The sequence below is a fragment of the Tachypleus tridentatus genome, chromosome 6 (genome assembly GCF_004210375.1).
Source record: "Tachypleus tridentatus isolate NWPU-2018 chromosome 6, ASM421037v1, whole genome shotgun sequence".
NCBI lineage: Eukaryota > Metazoa > Arthropoda > Merostomata > Xiphosura > Limulidae > Tachypleus > Tachypleus tridentatus.
In genome coordinates, this window is record NC_134830.1 from 134,892,462 (window position 1) to 134,916,768 (window position 24,307).

Genomic DNA, 24,307 nt, shown 5'->3' on the forward strand with positions numbered 1-24,307 from the left:
AATAACGTTATTATAAGCCTATTCTAAAAATACTTTTTTTTTGTAGAAGCCATGATATGGGCTGTGTTAAGAAATTTGTTTCAGCTGAACTATTACTGAGAACAGGTTTATTTGAAATTATTACACAACAATTGATCATAAAAGTTACGATATTTTGCAAATGGCTGCCATTATGTTCTTGTAATGTTATCGTAATATCAAGATCGTTTGAGGTGAGTAAAAATGTCGTTATTTGATGGAAAACAGACAAATTAGATCATCGACTGGTTTACTTTAGTCTACTGTGGAAGTGTCAATGAATTTTGTGATCATTTATAATTACCTTGTTTATTTATTTATATAATACTAAGTAACTTATACATTTCATTCTGGGTCATATAGAGGGGCTTGGATTACCGTCTAGTATCGAAATGCTTCTTCTAGGCTTAGGTTTAGGCCTATGAGCAACGTAACCTTCGGCTTGGAAGACGCAGGGTAAATTTTTTTAAGATTTATTTTGGGAAAAAATAGCGTTTTCGACGCCAAGAAATACAGTAATTGTTTTTCAGTTCTATGAATTTCTGTAGATTTTTATAAACAGATTAATACATGCCACAGGATTGTAAACATTTTTATATAATTCAGTAGAATTGTTTTCAATTCTGTGAACGTCTGTAGACGTTTTTATAAACAGCTTAGTAGGTAACACAGGATTGTAAACACTTATATGATTCAATATAATTGTTTTCAGTTCTATGAACTATAAAACTCTACAGAGTAGCTCAGTAGAGATCATAGTAGTATACAGTTTAGACATAGTTTTATACATTTTCTAAAGAGCTAGCGTAGTTATCACTGACATTAAATTCGTTCGTATTTTATGCCACTTATCTTTGGAAGTTACACAAGTTTTATGCCTGAAGCGTTAATTAAAGTCTGGCGTAGATAACTCAGTGTTATTTTTACTTTATACATACACTGATTAAATGAGAATCTTGAGAGCATATTTCAACATCTTATTTTTTATTTTCATCTTTTACAAGCGGCAATTAAAATATGATATAATTGGGACAGTATTTATTTGTTTTTGTCTCTTTAAATTTAAAATGGTTTTGTGGAAAACATCTGGCTAACTACGGGGTTAACTAGTTATCTGATAGTCAGTTCCTGATAAGTGATTACCCATTTTCATGTAAGCTATACAAAAATAAATTGGCAATATGGCAGCATTGTAAGTTTGGTTTAGTTTGCATGTATGTTGTTTTGACATTTCTCTTACTCCCCACTTTGTGAATCTTTTGTTTTTAAATTATTTATGATTTGAAGAATACGTAGCCTTAATGACATGAATACATTCCTCTAAATTAATTTAGCAGACAAGTCGCTAAAATTATTAAAAATAAATACATTCGATTCACCATTTTTCAAAGCGAGTGATCGGTTTGGCTTCTTCCTACCCATTTTTTACTTCTCTCGTATGTTCGGTTGGAATTCTTCCTACCCATTTTTTACTTCTCTCGTATGTTCGGTTGGAATTCTTCCTACCTATATTTTACTTTTTTCGGATATTCGGTTGGACTTCTTCCTACCTATTTTTACCTCTAGGATATTTGGTTGGACTTCTTCCTACCTATTTTTACCTCTCTAGGATGTTCGGTTGAACTTCTCTCACCTATTTTTTACTTCTCTCGGATGTTCGCACTGTGAATAACTCTCGAAGCGGCGATGTTATCTTGCAAAACTCTTGATACAGAGTGACTCTTTACTAAGTTTTATATTTTCTTAAAAGGGGTTTTGCCACTGCCTTTGAGAACTGGACGAAAATCTTTGTTTCCTAGAAGTACTACTTTCCAGAAGTAACGAAATGTTGTAACGTGAAATTAGATACGATGTTAAACCAGTTAACACATGGTTTATTTACACACTATTGTTTGTAGTTAAACAAACATATGCTCTGCCCACCACAGGTATCGAAACCCAGTTTCTACGGTTATGAGTCCGCAGACATTTCGCTCTGCCACTAGGGGAACTCCAAAGTATTAAACATACACACGTAATTTTTACGATTACAAAAACTGAAAATTTAATATTTGTTTTTAAAAAAACATGATTACGTTATCTTTAAAATATTTCCGAAAGGTTTTATGAAGGTATTATTTTTGCGTTTTAAAATTGTATACAGCAGTAATATAAAAAAAACGAATATTAAGTTGATTGTTTCCAGGAGGAAGGGAGGGGTTAAACATATAAGACATCATTTTAGTTAACGTTTAAATGTTTGTGATTGGTCTGCATGCAAATCTCAGGATATCTGTATATGTGCAAAATCAATTTTCTACGAAATTTTCAGTCGTTTTACTCTTATCAGCGTGACACACCACGCAAAGTGTCAGTTATTTTCATAAGGACGGTCACGGTTAGCCAATGAACGTTGTTCTTTCACAGCTGAGAACCAGTCAGCAAAACTGTACCTTACGCAACTCGTCGATATTTGCATCTCGTGAGTGTGAAGTTCTGCTTTTATCGTCTTGCCATGATAAGCACGACTGGTAAGCTGGACTGAATTAACAAACGTGAGCCTTATTTAGGGCCAGCTGCTGTACACTGATAAGGTCACGTGACAAACTTTGATATTCGTGCGGCCATGTTCAAAATTTCTGTCACGGAAGCTGGATATTAAAGGGCAAAGCATTTGCCTATCTGTTTACCTATCTGCAATTTTATCAGCTACAACCCAAACCTGTTGAAACAGCTTCTACGAAACATTAAACACTTATTTAAGTTGGTCTTTTTCTTCTATCGTATACGTAACATCTTAAGATGAAATGAAATAAGACACCGAAAGTTAGCATCAGAAAAAAACAAAACAAAAACGCACAGCTGAACACTACCATATTGAAGGAGCCAGGTGTGGCTCAGCAATTCTCATGACCGAATTGTGAATTTAAGTGAAATTCACGTTTGACGACCAGTTGCCACAGAAATGCGCTCCACACGTTTGGGGTCATGTTGCTCAACAACAGTGACAGTGAAATCCCATCATTCAATCTGATAAAAGAGTACCTCAAGAATTGGCACTAAGTGTTGTTTACTATTGCCTTCGACGTAACCTATAGTTAGAAAATTAGGGACGACTATGCAAAAAAATAGTCCTGGTGTAGTTTTACACAAAATTCTGAAACACACAAATTACCTTCAAAGCCATCGATTTTATTCTCTGATTTTATGATTAAAATTTAAATATATTTTCTATATGGGCGTCTACGAAACATGTACTAAGCTTTTGTTCGAATAAATCAATATTAACATTTATTACGCTGATATAAACAGCTCCTACTTACTCTGATGCAGGCTCTAGTGTAAATTATTTTTATGGGCTTTAATTTAGACGTTATAATAAACATATATAGACCTAAATGAACATGGTAATTTTACTCTTAAAAAGTCCAAAAAGTTTTCTATGTGTAGTTTATGATTTGTCAATCTTTATATATATATATAAAATCTACGTGTCTGTCTGTCTGTTTGTTTGTTCATTATCTAACTACACTTAAGTCGCTGGGCCAATCTCAATCAAACTTTGTAGGATGATAGTTTGGGACAAGGGGTATGCTATTGGGGTTAAGAGCCCCTCTATTCCCATTATTATAGTTGTTGAGCATTTATTATCCTTGGCGTAAGTTAATGTTAACTAAATTCATAGATGGCACCACGTACATATACACAAAAAATTGTATACATAAAGACACTATCGTGCGTTGCAATAACACAAACTCAACAGAACTTTCTACTCCAACAGCCACCATAAGGCTGATATGAAAAACCATTTCTTGTGGTATATCCACTTCTTACTTTGACCCGTGACCTTTCAACTTCGACCTGTAAGACACTTCTGCAGCCGATTATTATCAGTTAATTAATCAGGTGAAACACTGTGGAAGGACAATAAGAGCTGGATATTGAAAGCGAGTAACAGAAAGTACCCTTACCGTCATTACTTTGTCTGATACCTCTTAATACAAAGATAGCTTGACCATCGCATGATGTGTAATATATTTTAAGTACATAGATATTGAGTTCTTATACAAAACTATTGGTGAGGTTATAATGAATAGTGCAGTAATATCTTATGTCATAATTAAACTGCACGAAAATTAGAATTTTTATATTATTTATCATAGCATCCATCCACACATTTCTTCTAAGTTCATAATCCAGTCACACCAAACATACTCGACCTTTCAGCCGTGGGGGCGTTATAATATTACGATCAATTCCACTATTCGTTGGTAAAAGAGTAGCCCAAGAGTTGGCAGTGGGTGGTGATAACTAGCTGCCTTCCCTCTAGTCTTACACTGCTAAATTAGGGACGGCTAGCGCAGATAGCCCTCTTGTAGCTTTGCGCGAAATTCAAAAACAAACATAACCCAGACAAAGGGCAGTATCTCAGTTTGTGTTAGAATAAAGCGTAAATCTCAAACTTCGAGTGTATTTCTAGACTTAAGGTGACAAAGTCCACCACTGAACCACTACTTTGTAGTGTCGCATTTTCCTGGTTTACCTGTTATAAATTATTAGTTCAGTAATATCTTAGGTGTTGGTATGACTTATCCATTACGACAGATGGCGCTATTAATCTGAGAAAGCTAGTTGTCAGCTCCTGAGTGAGTGACCATTTTGTAATAAATTTGTTCTTATTGGAGAAACTGGAGAAACACAACAGACATATTATATTGATATCTTACATATTTTTTAATAAAATATCAGTTTCGGGTTGCCATGGTTTGGTAATTTGGGCCTTTGATTCTCAAACTGCTGGTCTCGGGGTGAATATCCATCACCGAACGTGCTCGTCCTTTAAGCCAGAGGGTGTTACAATTACGATCAATTCCGAGAGATGGTAGTGGGTGTTGTTTGACCAATTGCCTTGAGCCTTTAAAATTAGGGGTGACTAGCACAAATGGCCCAGCATGGCCAGGTGGTTCGGACGCTCTACTTGTAATCTGAGGGTCGCGGGATCGAGTCCCCGTCGCATCAAACATGCTCTCCATTTCAGCCATGGGGCATTATAACGTTACTGTCAATCCCATTATTCGTTGGTAAAATAATAGCCCAAGAGTTGACGGTGGGTGGTGATGACTAGCTGCCTTTCCTCTAGTCTTACACTACCAAATTAGGGACGACTAGCGCAGATAGCCCTCGTGTAGCTTTGGGCGAAATTCTAAAACAAAAAACAAAACTAGCCCAAATAGCTCTCATGTAGCTCTTCTTAAAGTTCCATACACAAAAATTTCATTTCAGTTTGAAATGAAGAGAATCATATGTTGTTGACGGTCTGCAACGTTCTGTAATGTCTCCTTATCTTCGTTTCTCGATTCTTCCGTTTGATGAGGTGCAATTCTGTACTATGCGAAGCGCCATCTGACGGAGATAATTGCTAGAACGTGATTTTTGTTTTAACTGGGTCCGACGTTCGAATCATTCTTAGATGCAAGTCATTTCCTTCCAGCAACATCCAGTCGCACAGTCTGTCTTCAGTATTCTTTTCAGTACTTTTCACCTGCCAACTACACGTTCCTCCTGTTATTGCCGAGCTATAATTTATCCTTTGAACTAATGATACTTGCAACTGGAATCGTTTATTAACTTTACTGGATAATCTTTCGAATAACCCAATATCTTTCTTCTCTGCTGCGACTTGAATACACATCTTTCTGATAACGAACATTAAGACAAGTTTCAAAGCTATAGTTATAAATTTGTCGTTCGAATGTTGTTATTAATTCTAAATAGTCATAAGATTAGAAGCAGGAAGTCATGAGATTTTCAGTTGCTTTTGGTGAAAACCAAACGTAAGGAAAAAAAACATCCGACTTCAGATGGTCAGTCTCAAAAAGCATGGTGGTCATAATTTATAAGTAATGAACGGACAAGGGTCATCAAACTTGACACATGCTTATAAATGTCCTGTGATCAATAATCACAGTGGCTATTATTTATAGCTGCATTATGAATAAACACGAGTAAAAACGGTTGCCTTGCCAATGGCCTGTGGTCAAGATCGTAGTGATTCTAGTTTGCAACTCCCGAATGGACAAGGGTCACCAAGCTTAAAATGTGATTTAACAATCTTTCGTGGTCAAAATAACAGTGGTTCTAATTTCCGACTACACAATTGATGGACAAATCTCACCAGGCTTAACATATGGCTCATGAATGTTTAAAAGGTTAATTATGAGGACTATTAAGCAGGGTATAAGAGATTTCAATAACCTCATACTGAGAACCACCTCGTGTCTGTAAGCATCTTCACTTATTATGGTGCATGCGCAGTACAAGGTTGAGTATGTCATATTAAAACGATTTTGAATATGCAAATTAGCAAGTTACAAGACAACTATAGCTGTTATAAAGTCAGAACGGAATGTATCAGAACCATATTTTGATATTGTTTGGCGTTTCGTAAGTAGTGTGGTGCCACCGAAAATGGATCGCTTTTAGAAAGAGTGTTTGTTTAACAGCACTTTTCGACTCAAAATATTCATAGCATTCAGATTATCAAGATATGTTCAGATCGGGGATTTAGAATTTCCAAGACTGGGTTATTCTTTATACTTATGATATTTGAAAACAAAAGAATGTGTATCAACTTGGAGTACCAGGACCATTCAAAAAGAGAGTTGCAATAAATTATCCCAGCCGTGATGAGCAAAATGTGGTGACTTTTAATAAGTGAGAATTCACTAACTCAAAGGTTAGTGTTAAAATCTGTCCACAGTCCAGGAAAATGGTAAACAACATAATCAAGAAGACTGTCCATCTTAAAAGCGACAAAAACCTCGTATACACAAGTTGATTCCACGAGATAACACTTTAACCGTTGCACACCGCGAGAAACTGAAGAATGAATCGACCTCGAAGAAGAAAGTTCCACCTTTAGAAAGTGCTTGGATTACAAAGTATCGTATTTTTGAGTTAAATTGATTTTTATAACGTACGTGTTTTTCTTTCACTCTGAAGACATACCTTTCAAGTGGTTGGACGCAGCACCTATCGATTTCTGTGCGATCATACTTTTGAAACGAGCGCCAGGAAACCGTTGTCCTCGTACACTAAATGGATTATAGAAACTCAACTGTAGAAGAGGTGTGCTTTTAACGTAACAGCTTTACGCCTCATAGTTTTTGCAAAGGTCATTAGATGAAGCATAACTAGACGTGGCGACATAGACAGCAACGACGTGGTGAGGTTCCAAAATCGTTTTAATATAAGTACTCAATCTCTGTATTGATTAATACAAAAAATGTTATGTTTTCTCGAAGCACGAATAATAAATGCTGTCAAAATTTTTAATGTTATTCGAACCTAAAGTAAGGATTTCGAGAATGCTGTAGGGAAGACTTCTGGAAAATAACACATCGTGAAAATCATCAGTTTGTTTTGAACTTCGCATAAAGTTACACGAGGGCTATCTGCGCTAGCCTTCCCTAATTTAGCAGTGTAAGACTAGAAGGAAGGCAGTTAGTCATCAGCACCTACCGTCAACTCCCAAGCTGCTCTTTTACAACGAATAGTGGGATTGACGGTACTTTATAACGCCCCCACGGCTGAAAGGGCGAGCACCCGCAACCCTCGGATTACGAGTCGAGTTCTTTAACAACCTGGCCGCGCGAAAATGAAAGCAAATGTTTGTAAAAAATAAAAATAAAAACAAATAAAAAACCATACAATACACATGTAAAGTAAAATATAAATAAAAAGAAATATTTCCTTTCGATAATAATTTAATAAGGTGGGTGCGCATTTTTTTTTCTATGTGTAAAAGAAAAAAATGCACAGATAAAGTGCGCATTGGCTTGTTGTCTAAGTGAAGAAGACGTAAAAAAAGGCACTGGTTTGAAGAAACAGGAGAAGGAAAACGCGCGAAAATGCAAGTGTACTTTTTAGAAAATATTCATGATGATAACATTAAAAAATTTCAGCGACAGTCTTAACATTTATTGTATGAATTCAAAATTATGTTAACCTAGGCCTAAAACTTGAATTGACGATAAACGTTTTAGCGTGAAAATTTTTATACGGAATTTATGTTTGTCTCAATTTACTCAGAGAAACATAAATGTTGTTTGTCAGAGGAATAATGAAGTAGACTAATTAGAGAAATGATTACGGATAAATTCGAGTAGATTCAATTAATAACGTGCAAGATGGAAAACAAAGTGCATATATTGATTCTGACTGAGATAGGTAAAAAACGAACTAAATTTGTATCAGTTGGATGGATATAAACTGTTTCATGACTGTAATAATACAAGTCTGGGAAACTAACGGTTTATGTTAAAACCAATATACAAGTTATAAACTAGAAAATAAGGTATTGTTTGTTTAATAAGATAATTAATAAATGCATATCTAGAAAGAAGCGATGTAACAGCCATAACTGATACTCGAAACCGTTGGTACTTGGTGAAACTCCATGATTACAGAATTGAGGGATAGAAAGAAAACAAAGATTGTTGTACGTTTCAAAAGCACTTGTTTTTATTGCTGAGCACGGTTTCCTCAGTGAAGTCAAGAGGATGTATTTACAGGCGAAACGGTGGTGGTTAATAAATGAATTATTTGTGAAACGTACATTTGTCTTTGTTTTCTTCCACAGTTCTCATATAACAGCTATTTATATATACTTATACAGATTCACAACATAGCATAATGTTTAGGGACAACAAGGCACTGGTTGATCATCTCGGTTGTCCCATCCTCTAAACCAAACTAAAACTATTAAATAAAGAAATAATTAAAGTCAGCCTTTATCATTCATATATCTATCATGCTGTCTTTTAAACTCACTCAAATGCACTGCTTCCGAAACAACCAAACGCAACCCATTCCATAGGTCAACCACTCTATATGAAAAATAAAACTTTTTGTTGAAGACGGTTTTTACCTTGTCTAAGGGTGCATTTGCGTTCTCTAGTCCTATAATTCTAGCTATTAAATATGAAAAATGTTAGAAATTAGGGTTAAAATGTAAAAGACTAGGTCTTAGATGATTTGTACATGTTAAGAGGTAATAAAATTAAAAATGTAGTCTGTGCTGATAACAACAACCTGTGTACAACACTTTACTAACAGCCTGTGTACAACACTCTCCTAACAGCCTGTGTACAACACTTTTCCTCTGTTTTGTTTAGTTGACCAGAATTTGAGGGGACGTAAAAGTGAAGTCCTTGAAACAACACTACTGTGTCTACTGGATCAAACTTACCGGCTTTCACGGTGTCGAAACAGCGGGAGATAAAGGTAAATCTGTCTCGGAGATATCGTATGATCAGTCGGTCCTTCCGTACCTTCGCTTATGCCCTTGACAGTGTCACTGTGTTTGGATCGGCTTGAGATAAATGAACGCGGCTGTACTGTATTCTTCGGAATGTCGTGCAGCTGTCTGTCGGCGAGAAATCAAAATATATCGGGTGCACAATCTGGTGTGAGTTCCGTGAAAAAATCTGTTAGCGCGGCTTAGTAAGGCACTTGGTACTTGTTCCGCCTGTGATGCGTGTTTTTACAGTTCTGGAAATTAAACCTACTTAGAAATCTATGTTACTTAGATAGATAGATAGATAGTTTAAATTAATAAACCAAAGGAAGTCAAAGATTAGCCAGAATTCGCGAGTCTGTTTTATAGTGGAAAACGCTGAAGACTTGTACTGGATCTTTCAGAAGAAACGCCCAAATTATTTTATTTTTTTATTTTATTTTTAGGCCTACATAAGTAATCACAAGTTTCGTACGAATCGGTTTGTCGAACTTAACATGATAGAGGCAGCAGAATGGAAGGTAACGAAACCGGTTGTCGTACTGATGAATATTTCATATCGAAACGAATGAAAGAAACGTTCACTCATCTCTGACGATGTGCCTTAATTATCTTCCGCCGTATGAGAAATGAGACCACGAAGCAAACGGCAACTATCACTCCAACCAGCGCCGACTTAGGACGTTGCCACCGCCGGAAGACTTGGCTTTCTTTTTCCCGACCTCGACGAGGATTTAGAACGTGTGGGAAGGTCTGCTTGAAGCAGTATAGAAGAGGAGAGCTAAACCACGTGAAGAACGCTAAAACGTGCAGGCAGAACCCATACCGCGTGCAAGGAGAAGTTAGCATTAATCATCAGACTTTGGTCCCGCCGACTTAATTCTTTTGTTCGGCATTAATGTACCCCCTAAGAACCATTCTCTGCTGTGTTACAGGGGTATCATTCCCCAAACGGATGTGTCATGTACATTTAACTTATTGCAGGGTTTTGAACAGAAGAACCGATAAATACATACATTAGCGGGTAGCTCTGGTTGATTTAAAATGACAAATACATATTAGCTTTGGTTCTTGATGATTTAAGATGATAAATACGTAAATTAGCGGAAGTTCTGGCTGACTCAAAATGAGAATTTCACATTGGTATTGGTTCTACCTGATATAATGTGACTAAAACTTATTAGTTTTGGTTCTAGATGAGTTAAGATGACAAATACACAGATTAGCGGTAGTTTCTGGTTGATTTAAGATGTGTCTTCAACTAGGTAATTAGGGTTAACGAAAGTTCTGATTTCTTTAATTATTTATTTATTTCCTGACACAAGGATCATTCATATAAAACTAGGTACACGAAATGTCACTTTTGTGGAGTGATGTAACCATTAATTGACTTTAGGAAATCTGTGGGCGTAACAAAACTGTAACAGGTCTAGGGCCGTTGTCAACACTATTAGCCGTTACTGCTAGGTAAATTGAGTAACTGAGGTCATTTGGCAAGTCACCTTTGGTTTTCGGTATAGCAAATCAGTGTCTGAAATTCGCATCTTTTAACCTGTTCTAACCAGCTAGAAGAAATACCTAAACAACTAATTATAATTTTAAGCATTTTCACTTTACCGTGTCATCAAAGGTGTATTTCTATACTTTTCCCTAAACCATATTTTTTTTCCATCTCTCGTGAATGTACATTCTCTATTTCAGTCCCCCAGATGGAGCCTCTAGTTTTATAGCATGTTTTTAAACACTATGGAATATCCTCTATGACATTTGAAATGAAAATGAGGTTCCTGGGAAGCGTGAATGGCAGGATGAACATTTACATCTAAGCGGATAAATACTGTACATTGTGATCAGTATTTTTAAAAAAAAGTAAATAGCCACATCATTTTCGTGTTTATCTAGAGTTTTTGTAATATAATGAGAAACTGTTATTTTTAGGTAAAAAGTCATGTTGAATGTTGGAGATATATGTACATAAAAACTTGTAACTGTGTCCTTCTTCGAAAGAAAAAAATCGCATCTGCAATTAAAGAAATGGAAGTGTGTATTACTGTCCATGGACAGTAATTGTGATGCTACGAATCCAGTTTAGTACAATAATAAAAGAAAAGGAATGCTTGTTTGTAATGAATCACAAAACTACACAATGGGCTACCTGTGCTCTGCCCACCGCAGATATATCGTTGTGCCACTGAGGGTAAAAGAGAGGACTGATATATACCGAAGCGTTGTAAAAAAAAAGTGCAATCTAACCCTAAATACGTCGAGAAGGAACACGGAAATTGTACTTAATGTAATGTTCTTGTATTTAGGAAATTACAAGTGGCTCGAGTGTTGTTGGTGTTGAGTATTTTACAAATAAAAAACTGAAGTTCAAATCAAAACCGTTCGTCGCGTGATGACAACGACAATGTGTTATCGCGCTGCATAATCGTTGCATTAGGAAGTCTGACAAAGCAAAATCATGTAAGGTTATTCTGAATTGAAAATATGTTATCTGGATATCCCAGATAAAGGCCTTAAACGATTGGGAAGGAAGGTTCCAGACAGACAAATGTAATGTAAGCGTATTATTTATATAGATACGTAACTGCTTCTGCCCTGTTTGTTGTAAATCTTGTCACTTCTATAGTGCCATATGTGACGTAATGAAGATTTCCATCACCATTTAACATACCATAGCAGCGCCTGGGCACATTACTGCCCGTTTATTACCGGTAGGGGGTTATCACGCTGAAGAATTAACGTTTGTTTTTTTTTGTCTGATATACCTTTTAGTGTAAACAACTTACAAAATAATAATAAAGTCATTAATTTTCATCTGTTGAACGTACAGATGATTGGGGCAACATTTATTGGGATTAATTGCAATCTTGATGGTGTTTCTGTTCAAATTGTTGACTCGTATATTATTACGAGCCCTGCAACGAACAAGATCACGATACCACAAGCAATCTGGTAAACAACTAGTTTATAAAAAGTGCTTAAACTTCGACGACCCCGTCCGTAATTCCAGGGTTAAGTGCGCCAAGTGAAGCTAAATAAATTCAAGATGTTACATCATAATCGTAAATAATAAACGCTTGCAGAAGGCAATTTAAGTTATGATCTTATGAAGTATACAAATCGTTTCGTTTACGTTTAATCTTATATTCAAATCACCTTACGCATTCTAAACATTACGCTTAGGTTACTCAAAAGCGTTCAACTTGTTCTGTGTGTAAAATCATTTTGATCAGTCCCAAAATAATGGTTCCCCGATGAACCAGTGGTAACTTCATGGACCTCTAGTTTTTGTGTTGAATTTTGTGCATACCTACTTGGAAGTCAACTGGTCAACACTATCCACCGCCAATTCTTGGGCTATCCTTTATTAACAAAAAAGTGGGATTGATCGCACATTATAATGACCACATGGAAGAAGCAAGCATGTTTGTTTAAACACGCTAGTCAAACGCCTTAACGACCAAGCTTGGTGTTAAAGACTAAAGTCTGGTGTTCGATCCCTTACGGTAAAAAGAGTTTCTGCTAACAGAAATAACACCAACGCCAAAACAAGGACGATCTTTTTTTTTGTAAAACAGTAAAGCAATATGCTAAAAAAAAAGTCTTAAAACTACAATGGGGTGTGAAACATCAAAAGTCATTGTGTGTTGTATACAAGTATTTCATTTTGAAAATGCAGTAGAATAAAAAGCAATGTTATTTTCTCATAGCAAAGCCACATATGAGCTATTTAATGTGTCCACCGAGGGGAAACGAACTTTTGACCTCAACGTTGAAACTCCAATGTCTCATCGCTGTTCCAGAGGGGGACATAAAAGTAATAAAAAATTTAAACTTTCAGAATATTCAGGTAGAATACTCCTTAGTTGTTTTTACGGTCAATACTGGAATCAGAAAAGAAGTTCGAAATCAGTGAGCAACTTAACGCACACTTATAACAAATATTTTTAAAAAATTAAATTAAAATTGCATACAACTGGCCATAGTATTTATTGATATTGTTGTTTTGTTATCGCCAAGAAACGGAATGAGTAATCAGCGCTCTGACCACCACGGAGAATCGAACTCCGAATTTTAATGTTGTAAAATATGCATATTATTCACTCTCAGTGTTACCCTGGCCTACCATGGCCAAGCGCGTTAAGGCGTGCGACTCGTAATCCGAGGGTCGCGTGTTCGCATCCCCGTCGCGCCAAACATGCTCGCCCTTTCAGCCGTGGGGGCGTTATAATGTGACGGTCAATCCCACTATTCGTTGGTAAAAGAGCGGGTACCTCTAAGTTCAGAATAATGTCTTTGTCTGAAAGAGCAATTTTTTACCATTGTTGTAAGTATCCACACAGTAACATCTTTCGTGATGAGGTCAATAGCCTTCTAACAAAGGGTTGATGCTTGTACCCCGAAGACCAGTGTAATATCTGGTTTCTTGGAAGGCCATATCCCTGTATGTAATGTATTAATATCTTAAATTTCACTATGCAAAGTGACAGGTTTACCTGCTGGCAGTAAGAAGACTTGTTTTTAGTCGGCTAATATTAATGGACAAGCGAAAAATATCGTGCACAGGCATTTTTCAAAATAGTAGTTTCTAAAAATAAATTTGTCCATTCATATGAACAGGTAACGACCGAGAGTCCACACACAAGCGCATTCAACATTCAAACTCTTTCCACTTTCTATCCAATTTTAAAATGTGGATATACAAATAAGAGCCATATCATGAATGCAATGGTTTTACCAACACATTTAAGAAACTGGTATTGTAGCTTGCAGTTCCTCCATAGTCTCAATTTGAATCTACTTTAAGTGTCAGATTTGCTGCATAGGGAAACTGACGTAATGCATTTTCTATAACAAATGGCTGTTACAAATAATGATTTACAAGAAAAATTATACAAACTCACATACAATATTCAGTCTTTTATTTGGTCAGAACTGAATATTTTATCGACGGTCCAGGTCCACAGATAGGCAAATTAATTCTGAGTTGACATTGTTACACTTCGCATAAGCTAGCTTGCTGTCTATTCTTGGGTGGCTTACAAACTAACTGGAATGTCATGTTGTGGGTGATTTGAACTTGTTACACGTCACTTGTCCCAATTCCCTAGTAGTTTTGCTGGTTGTGTGCTGTAATGCAACGTATATTCATTTCAAATAGCCTGAAACTGAGTTAAATGATAAATTAATTTTAGAAGTTAAATAAATGTCGATATCTTTCCGATTTATGATACTTATCAACAATATTGATACATCCAGTTTTATATTTCAATACGAATATGTTTTAATATCACAATTTGCAATAACGATTATTTATAAGTCATGATCAACATGCAAAGGTTTTACAAACAATTTCGAGTCTTCCATTTGGTATGGAACTTCCTTAATATATTATTGAGGATCAGAACGAGCGAATTAACTCTGAGTTGAAATAGATACAATTAATTCAACAGGAAGCTAGTTTAGTTTAGCTAAGCTGATTAATAAACATTATAACAATCACATTTAAGTGCTCGAGGCTTATAGCATGGCTAGGTGGGTTAAAGGCTTTCGACTCATAATATGAGGGTCACAGGCTCGAATCCCCCTCACACCAAACATGCTCGCCCTTTCAGCCGTGGGAGCGTTATAATGTGCGATCAATCCCACTATTCGTTGGTAAAAGAGTAGCCCAAGAGTTGGCGGTGGGTGGTGATGACTAGCTGTCTTCTCTCTAGTCTTACACTGCTAAATTAGGGACGGCTAGCACAGATAGCCTTCGAGTAGCTTTGTGCGAAATTAAAAAAACAAACAAACAGTGTTACCCATTCATAACAATAAACAGATAGGAAATATTTTTTTCTTTCTTTCTCCAGCGTATTTCTGCTTTATCTGGTGACATTTGTGATTATTAACTCATCATTATAGTAGGTTATCGAGGCCATAAAATGTTCGTTTGATTATTCGTCGAACGAATATTCGACCATGTGTTTAATCAATGCGTTGGTTACCACTGCCATTAGAATCATAATGTATTGGCTGACCTCGTTGGATCAGTATGTCATGGCCTTTTAAATCGGCAGTTGTTGTTGTTTTGAATTAAGCACAAAGCTACACAATGAGCTATCTGTGCTCTGCCCACCACGTGTATCGAAACCCGGTTTTTAGCGTTGTAAGTCCGCAGACTGGGGGGCTCGGCAGTTAATAAAGTCATAACATGTTGATTGTTTGTTTTTGAATTTCGCGCAAATCTACACAAGGCTATCTGCGCTAGCTGTCTATGAGTTAGCAGTGTACGACTAGAGGGAAGGCAGCTAGTCATTACCGACAACTTTTGGACTACTCTTTTACCAACGCATAGCGGGATTGACCGTAAAATTATAACACCCTCACGGCTAAAAGTGCGAGCAGGTTTGGTGCGACGGGGATTCGATCCCGCGACCTTCAGATTCAGTCGAGCGCCTTAACCACCTGGCCATGCCAGGCCTAACATGTTGATCCAGCGAGTTGTTGAAATAGCTGGTAACTTCTTCTTGCTCAAAATTATGAGGCCTAGCAAACATTACTCTAGACTTACTGCCTATTTAAAACAAAAAGCGTTGATTCAACGAGTTATAGATATATCATGTGATTGAAAACCATTCTATTTATTATTAGCTTGTTCGGCTACGCGTTTCTCCAACACATTATGGCCCCTATGGCCGACTATCTCTAGGGCCATAACACATCAATCTAATACGTTACTATTCCAATGGTATATCATTTTCCGGGCCATAACACATCAATCCAGTACGTTACGGTTCTTATGGCCTACCATCTTCAGGGCCATAACATGTTACGGTTCCGATGGCTTACCAAATGGACGCATTTCTTTCGAAGTAAAAACTCATTCGGGCTGCCCATTTTCTGTTAAGTTATCATATCTATCGTGGTAACTTTTGACAGTAGTGTCTGGATATCAAAGCTTTTAAAGGTCTTTCTTGCTAAATTAATGTAGGACACACGAATGCAGTTGTTAACTTGAAATAACCGAAACAGCTTACGAGATTCTCTTCTTGCGATAATAATTCATTGGGTGTTGCGGGGAGGGATGGGTAACTACCTATAAACGAAACCTAATTCACGGTAACAAATTCTAATATATTACGCAGCCTTAATGGAGGTCTGAAATGTATGGCTTTTAGACGGTTTCCGGTTAGAATGGCACCATTAATAATAATAATAATGCCAAGTGAGATAAAAGTAATGGGTCCATGTAAAATTAACAAAAACATAAATATATATATATATGAAAGATGCAGTGCTAGTTTAACATGTCGATTTTGAAAACTTTACCTTATTATTTTTTACTACAAATATAATTTTTACTAGGCGCCAAACATCAACTATTTCCTTTGTTTTCAGGTTTTTCTTAAAAACAAAAACTTTATGTCACTGAACCAATTCGGTTTTTACTAAGAAAAATAAAATCACTGACGGATTTTAGAATTCGACTAAACAGAAAACAAAAAAGTGTAATTCTTCCAAGTGGGATATTTTTTATTTTTAAATAAATACAAAAATAAAATAATACAGAGAGGGCAGGATAGAAGCTTTTCTCTAGCCGTTTCTACTTGTGAAGTGATAGGCCAGAGGAAGGTCAACATCACCCATCGCCAGTTCTTGGGCAACTCTAATCGAATAGAGAGATTTGACAGTTATGTAATCTTATAATGTACCTATGACTCCAAATTGCAAAGACCTTTTTTTACTTTTTTTTTTTGGCGGCCAAAAAGTCACTCGGCCCAGGAGCTAAACCTGTGTATTTTTGTGTGTGTTTTGAATTTCGCACAAAGCTACTCGAGGGCTATCTGTGCTAGCCGTCCCTAATTTAGCAGTGTAAGACTAGAGGGAAGGCAGCTAGTCATCATCACCCACCGCCAACTCTTGGGCTACTCTTTTACCAACGAATAGTGGGATTGACTGTAACATTATAACGCCCCCACAGCTGAAAGGGCGAGCATGTTTGGTGGGACGGGGATGCGAACCCGCGGCCCTCAGATTACGAGTCGCACGCCTTAACACGCTTGACCATGCTGGGCCCGGAGCTAAACCTGTTGGCAACTGCCTATAAATTTACTAGACACAGATTAAAATGTCATAGTGTCCTCGTGCATTTATATCCAAATTGTTGAGAATTAACCCTGTATGTAGTTCTACGAGAACAGACACAACAACAAGCACGGGGCGTAAACTGTAACAAGGATTAAAGGGCTCAAATAAAAAATCAGCCAATATTTATGCCCGAATTAAATTTATTGTAAAAATGCACAAGCGAGCCCCTCAGTGGTATGTCTGCGGACTTACAACGCTAAACTCCGGATTTCGATACCCATGGTGAGCAGAGCACAGATAGCCCATTGTGTATCTTTGTGCTTAATTCAAACCAATAACAACACAAGCGATAAAATCCACGATACACAACTACCAGGTGTACTCTGCGTAACTAATTGGTTATAAAGTTTTGTATAGATTTAGGATACTCTCAAGATCTTTGCAAAACTAACTACATTGATAGCAACCTGCAGTACAGGATAAGTTGACCATAAATAACAAACCAACTCAACAGGATAACTTTGCAATAAATGACACACCAACTCAAAATGATAACCTGGCCATAAATAACACACAAACTCGACAGGATAAGTTAGTCATAAGTAAGACACCAATTCATCAGAGTAACTTGACCATAAATGACACACCAACTCATCAGGATAATTTGGTCACAAATAATATACCAACTCAACAGGATAACTTGATCATAAATGGCATACCAATTCATCAGTATAACTTTGCCATAGATAATATACCAACTTAACAGGATAACTTGACAATAAATAGCACACAAATGCAGTAGGATAATTTTATCCAGAAAAGTTCAAGTGACGTTGAGTATATCCAGAAATATTCCAGTCATGTTGACCAACGAACACTATACTTCGTGTGGCAAAATAAATAGGGCGGGTTGACTCGCGACACCTCTGCCACGAATGGATAATTCTCGAATTCATATGGATATAGTCAAATGCAACTACAGACTAAAGCCATACTATAGTAACGCTACACGTGATATTTACCGTTTTCTGCACGTTATACATATATAATACATACATACATATATATATATAGCACTCAATGTATTTAGAATATTAGACTCTTCAATTACAAAACTCCATATTCATACAATGAGAGTGAATGAAAGTATGATCGTACAAAACTAGTTTTTAAACTTTATCCATTGACAATAGTAAAATGTATTTAGTTTATTAATAGTTTAAAGTTTATGGTTCATAGAAAAGTCGCCTGTGTATATTTATAGAGTAAAACTGAATGTAATGCCCTTGACAACATTTTTTGTTGTCCGTATCGTCTACCTATCAGACTGAAAAGTTACGAACTCTGTACTTCAAGATTGAGCTACACTACTGGAAGTGCAAGGGTTTTAGACCTACCTTCAATTTGTACTGGGTTTTACTGCTGAAAGTGCAAGGGTTTTGCCTACCATTAATCTCTACTGAGCTTTACTACTGAACGTGCAAGGGTTTTTGGCCAACCTTCAATCTCTACTGGGATTTAATACTGAAAGTGTAAGGTTTTTGGACCTACCTTAAATCTCTCCTGGGCTTTACTACTGGAAGTGCAAGGGTTTTAAACCTACCTTCAATCTTCAGTAGGCTTTACTACTGAAAGTGCAAGGGTTTTTGGCCAACCTTTAATCTCCACTGGGCTTTACTACTGAAAGTGCAAGGGTTTTTGGTCAACCTTCAAACTCTACTGGGCTTTACTACTGAATGTGCAAGGGTTTTAGACCTACCTTCAAGCTCTAGTGGGCTTTACTACTGGAAGTGCAAGGGTTTTGGACCTACCTTCATACATTACTGGGGTTTACTACTGGAAATACAATGGTTTTAAACTTACCTTAAATCTCTACTGGGCTTTACTACTCAAAGTGCAAGGGTTTTCGACATACCTTCAATCTCTACTGAGCTTTACTATTGAACGTGCAAGGGTTTTTGGCCAACCTTCAATCTCTACTGAGCTTTACTATTGAACGTGCAAGGGTTTTTGGCCAACCTTCAATCTCTACTGGGATTTACTACTGAAAGTGTAAGGTTTTTGGACCAACCTTCAATCTCTACTGGGCTTTACTACTGAAATTGCAAAGGTTTTGGACATACCTTCAATCTCTACTGGGCTTTACTACTGAACGTGCAAGGATTTTAGGCCAACTTGCAATCTCTACTGGGTTTTACTACTGGAAGTGCAAGGGTTTTGGACCTACCTTCAAACTCTCCTGGGCTTTACTACTGGAAGTGCAAGGGTTTTAGACCTACTTTCAAACACTACTGGGCTTTACTGCTGAAAATGTAAGGTTCTTGGACATACCTTTAATCTCTATTGGGCTTTACTACTGAAAGTGCGAGGGTTTTGGACCTACCTTCAAACTCTACAGGGCTTTACTACTGGAAGTGCAAGGGTTTTAGATTTACCTTCAAACTCTACTGGGTTTTACTACTGGAAGTGCAAGGGTTTTAGACCTACCTTCAATCTCTACTGGGCTTTACTACTGGAAGTGCAAGGGTTTTGGACCTATCTTCAAACATTACTGGACTTCGCTACTCAAAATGCAATGGTTTTGAACCTACCTTCAATTTCTATTGGACTTTACTACTGGAAGTGCAAGGGTTTTAGACCTATCTTCAACCTCTACTGAGCTTTACTAATGAAAATGCAAGGATTTTGTCTATCTTTAATCTCCACTGGGCTTTACTACTCAAAGTGCAAGGGGTTTAGTCCTACCTTCTATCTCCACTGGGCTTTACTACTCAAAGTGCAAGGGTTTTAGACCTACCTTCAATTTGTATTGGGTTTTACTGCTGAAAGTGCAAGGGTTTTGCCTACCATTAATCTCTACTGAGCTTTACTACTGAACGTGCAAAGGTTTTTGGCCAACCTTCAATCTCTACTTGGATTTAATACTGAAAGTGTAAGGTTTTTGGACCTACCTTAAATCTCTTCTGGACTTTACTACTGGAAGTGCAAGGGTTTTAAACCTACCTTCAATCTTCAGTAGGCTTTACTACTGAAAGTGCAAAGGTTTTAGACCTACCTTTAATCTCTACTGGGCTTTACTACTGAAAGTGCAAGGGTTTTGGACCTACATTCAATATCTCCTGGGCTTCATTACTGAAAGTGCAAGGGTTTTAGATTTACCTTCAATCTCTACTGGGCTTTATAACTGAAAGAGGAATGGTTTTAGACCTACCTTCATTCTCTCCTGGGCTGTACTACTGGAAGTGCAAGGGTTTTAAACCTACCTTCAATCTCCACTAGACTTTACTTCTGAAAGTGCAAGGGTTTTTGGCCAACCTTCAAACTCTACTGGGCTTTACTACTGAATGTGCAAGGGTTTTAGACCTACCTTCAAACTCTAGTGGGCTTTACTACTGGAAGTGCAAGGGTTATGGACCTACCTTCATACATTACTGGGCTTTACTATTCAAAGTGCAAGGGTTTTCGACATACCTTCAATCTCTACTGAGCTTTACTATTGAACGTGCAAGGGTTTTTGGCCAACCTTCAATCTCTACTGGGATTTAGTACTGAAAGTGTAAGGTTTTTGGACCTACCTTCAATCTCTACTGGGCTTTACTACTGAGAGTGTAAGGTTTTTTGACCAACCTTCAATCTCTACTGGGCTTTACTACTGAAAGTGTAATGTTTTTGGACCAACCTTTAATCTCTACTGGGCTTTATTACTGAAATTGCAAAGGTTTTGGACATACCTTCAATCTCTTCTGGGCTTTACTACTGAACGTGCAAGGATTTTAGGCCAACTTGCAATCTCTACTGGACTTTACTACTCAATGTGTAAGGTTTTTGGACCTACCGTCAATCTTTACTGGGTTTTACTACTGGAAATGCAAGGGTTTTGGACCTACCTTCAATTTGTACTAGGTTTTACTGCTGAAAGTGCAAGGGTTTTAGACCTACCTTTTTGCTGGGCATTACTACTGAAAGTGCATGGGTTTTGCCTAACTTAATTTATACTGTGCTTTACTAGTGAAAGTGTAAGGGCTTTATTAACATGATAATACTATTTTAGAAAAAGCGTTGACTCTTGCTTATCGTCGCTAATGCAGTAACCCATAATTTTATTTACTGATGTCGAAAACGTCACATATACCCCAGTTCTTGAGACGATCTTTGAAAGTTTTGCTTTAAATGGTGTTACAGTGTGAGCTCGAGGGCGAACGATGCCTAATGCTGATGTTATCGCTTCATGACAGCTGTCTGAACAATTGGAAACTTCGCCGTATGGATTAAATACTACCAAAAAATAATAATCATCGATCGGTTGTTAAACGTTTCTGGTCACGTTTGAAAACTAATTGTACTAATAGAATAGAGAGAGATACACTGTATTAAAGCTGTATTAGGTGGAAAGTTAGTTCTTGTGAATCACATGACACTGAGAAGCGCCCCTTGTCCCAAAATTGCCATAAAATCAATTCACACTAATCCCCGAGATTCAAATGTGAAAGACTCTTCCCTCACATCTAAATTACATAACAAAATATAGATAGCGCACATTCACCATTAAATCTACTTGTAAGTGTAATGTAATATGCACATGAGTATTATTAGTATTTATTCACACTTTTAAAAGATCTATATTTATATAAGTAATATAATTCACCGTGCAAAATACTGAACATTTTGCGTAAAAGAGCCAATACTGCATTATATGAATATTCGAACCTTCTTATTTATATTATTTTTTGTGGCTAACTTACACATTTGAGAGTGGTTGTTTGTTTGTTTTTAATTTCGCGCAAAGCTACTCGAGGGCTATCTGAGCTAGCCGTCCCTAATTTAGCAGTGTAAGACTAGAGGGAAGGCAGTTATTCATCACCACCCACCGCCAACTCTTGGGCTACTCTTTTACCAACAAATAATGAGATTGACCGTAACATTATAACGCCCCCACGGCTGAAAGGGCGAGCATGTTTGATGCGACCGGGATTCGAACCCACGACTCTCGGATTACGAGTCGAACGCCTTAACACACTTGGCCAATTTGAGAGTGTATTCTGAATGTGCCATGTATGACTTGCTTTTACAGCAACAACTGTTTGTGTTTTTATGCATTTTGTATGTATTCATGTCATTCGACACAATGTTGTACTTTTAAGCTCTTTGTATACAAAGGTCGCTAAGTTTTACAAGACGATCGCATTCTAGGAAGTCTGAGGACACGTTTCCCCAGAATAATTTTTATCTAATGAAGGAAGTTTATTTATTGGCTTGTTTGTAGTATAGTGATTGTCTAAAGTATTATACGAGAGCGAGAGAAAATACGGCATGGCTCTGAAGAAAGTCTGATCCGATCTAATAAACTTGTTATGTATATGACTGTCAGTTACCATAGGTGATGGGTAATAAATATTAGTTAAATCTGGAATAAACATAGATTAAAATGATCTGAAAATAAATGCCAGCTAAACGTAGGGTAAATGCTCTAAAAGTAAATGGCAAATAAACATAGATCAACACGTTATAAAGGTAAACGGCAAATAAACATAGATGAAAACGTTATAAAGGTAAACGGAAAATAACATAGATTAACACGTTATAAAAGTAAATGTTGGCTAAACATGGATTATCAGGACTCGAGAGTAAATCCATATTAAACATAAACTGAATCTAAAAGTTAAAAATAAATTACATTAATCACGTGGAGTAGCCTGCTAGAGTGCGTGTAGTGAAAACTGTAATGTAAAGTCCAATTAAAGAAAAAGGTGTTAACCGCTTACTAAACAAACTAAAAGTATGAGGCACATACGAGAAATATGAACAGCTTTTAACCTATTCACTTTCAAGCAGAAGTTTGACCAATCATATTTTGGTATATCCATAGGGTTTTTTTAAATCAGTGAACGAGATTTAAGCGTTAAAACTACTGAGTGCTTGAATATCATTCACTTCGTCTTAGGGCTTATGAAGCTTAAAAAAGAGGCTTCGATACCCGCGGTTGGGTACAGTACAGATAGCCCATTGTGTAGGTTTGTACTCAGTAACAAATAGACAGACAAACGGAAGTCGACTTATATAACATTATATTGAGTGGTAAATTATTTTGTCTGTTGTTACAGTAAGTCTAAACAACTGATTGGTCCGGCATGGCTAGGTGGTTAGGGCGCTTGACTCATAATCTGAGGATCTTAGGTTCGATCCACTCGTCACACTAAAAATGCTCGCCATTTCAGCCGTGGGGATGTTATAATGTTTCGGTCAATCCCATTATTCGTTGGTAAAATAGTTGCCTAAGAGTTGGCGGTGGGTGGTGGTGACTAGCTGGTAAATTAGGGACATCTTGCACAGATAACAACTAACAAAAGAAAAGAAAAAGTGAAACCACTCTTAAGTTTCTATATACAATGCATAGTGAAGGGCAAACTAGTAATTAGAGAATTTTTATTTGTGAATCGTGTGTTATTAGGGACTCTCTACGCAGAGCGAAATGATAATTCCTCGAGCAATTTGTACATCAATGATTTAAACTTTTTCTTTAAGTCGATGTGTCGTGCATGCCATCGGTAATTCTAGGATTAAACAAGAGCAGACAGTTTTACTATTTTATTACAAGTTCCGGCTTTTACAATGAATAGGATTTGTTTTTATAGCAGGTACGCCATTTCGACACTGATACAACCAGTAATAGAAGTGTCGTACCTGTTCCGAAAACAAATCTTACTTACTGTAAAAAGCTGTAACTTGTAATGAAATGAACTGAATCAGTCAGTAAACTCAAAACGTAACTAGTTGTAATATTAGTTACTGATTTAATAAATCGTGGAAATGTTTTTCAGTCGTTGAAAGAAAACGTGCGCCCGGGTCTTCGTTGTGAACAAATAATTATTCTTGTGTTTGAACAGACGACACGAATTTTGAACTTTGGTGTCGAAACTTTAATTGTTTGGCAGT

General features: G+C 36.9%; 1 protein-coding gene across 1 annotated transcript in view; it reads right to left on the reverse strand.

Annotated features, from left to right (window-relative positions):
- Positions 1-9,265, reverse strand: part of LOC143253736 (E3 ubiquitin-protein ligase DTX4-like) — a 75,956-nt gene extending 66,691 nt beyond the window's left edge. Inside the window, exon 1 of the mRNA XM_076508046.1 lies at positions 9,248-9,265. The gene's annotated coding sequence lies outside the window, so the exon portion shown is untranslated. The remainder of the gene's footprint in view (positions 1-9,247) is intronic.
- Positions 9,266-24,307: the final 15,042 nt, after the last annotated feature.